Consider the following 1,459-nt stretch of genomic DNA (forward strand, 5'->3'; position numbering starts at 1 on the left):
CAACTTTAAATAACACAGTTTTATTATATCTTATAATATTGTAAGTGGTCTGAACTCACCTGGGCAGTTGTGTTCCATGTGATGTTAGCTGTGGCTACAGTCATTTGGGGACTCAACTCTGCTGGTATGTCAAGATAATTCACTTAAATGTCTAGCAATTGTCTCTGGCTTTCAGCTGGTAGCTCAGCAGGGGCTGTCGATCAAGACCCAGTACCCTCCACATTCCTCTCCATGTACCTTGGGCTCCTTCCCAAATCAAGGCGTGGTGCCAAGGGACAAGAAGGTAAAGCTGCTAGTCTTCTTAAGGCTTTGATTTTAAACTCTTAGAACATCACTTCTCCCACCTTCCTTGGTTAAAACCAGTCACAAGACCATTCCAGAGGGTGAAGGTTTAGGGGAAATAAGAAAAGATAAGCTACCACCTTTTGATGTATGTAGAAATATGTGCATAAGCAAGGAGAAAACTTGTTAGGGGCCATCTTTGGAGACTAATTAACAGCATATTATAGCAAAAATAATAGAAACAGGAGAGAAAATCACAATTAATTCATTGATAAAACTAAAATCAAAAATTCTACCAGAAAGGGTTGCTTGACAGATGTGATGGTTAATATTAGATGTCAACTTGATTGAATTGAAGGACACCTGGATAGCTGGTAAAGTATTGTTTCTGGGTGTGTCTGTGAGGGTGTTGTCAGAGGAGACTGACATTTGAGTCAGTGAACTGGGAGAGGAAGACCCATCCTCAATGTGGGTGGACACTATCCAATTGGCTGCCAGAGCAGCTAGAACAAAGCATATGGAAGAGGGTAGGATAAGCTGGCTTGCTGAGTATTCTGGCTTTCATCTTTCTCTAGCACTGGAGGCTTCCTTCCGTTCCTCCTGCTCTTGGACATCAGACTCTAGGTTCTTCAGACTTTGGACACTTGGACTTAACACCAGTGGTTTGCTGGTGGCTCTCCGGCCTTTGGCCACAGACTGAAGGCTTCATTGTCAGTTTCCCTGCTTTTGAGGCTTCTCGGCTGGGACTGAGCCACTACTGACTTCTTTCTTCCCCAGCTTGCCGATAGCCTTCTGTGGGACTTCAGCTTGTGGTCGTGTGAGCCAATTCTTCCTAATAAACTCTTTTATATATATCTCCCTTTCATTCATATATATATATGTGTGTGTGTGTATGTGTGTGTGTATATGTGTGTGTGTATATGTGTGTGTGTGTGTGTGTGTGTATATATATATATATTTCCTATTAGTTTTTGTCCCTATGGAGAACCCTGACTAATACAACAGATAAGGTCATTGGAAATACCCTTAGGATGTCCCATTTAGGGTCATCCACATTACAAAGATGATCCAGTTATCTTGTTTTATCAAATAAATCAATTTCTGTAAAAACAAACTGTAGTCTAGCTTACAAAAATCATTGTTTTCATCTTCATTCAATCAGCATTTACTGGGTGCC

The sequence above is a fragment of the Gorilla gorilla genome, chromosome 7, assembly GCF_029281585.2.
Source record: "Gorilla gorilla gorilla isolate KB3781 chromosome 7, NHGRI_mGorGor1-v2.1_pri, whole genome shotgun sequence".
Lineage (NCBI taxonomy): Eukaryota > Metazoa > Chordata > Mammalia > Primates > Hominidae > Gorilla > Gorilla gorilla.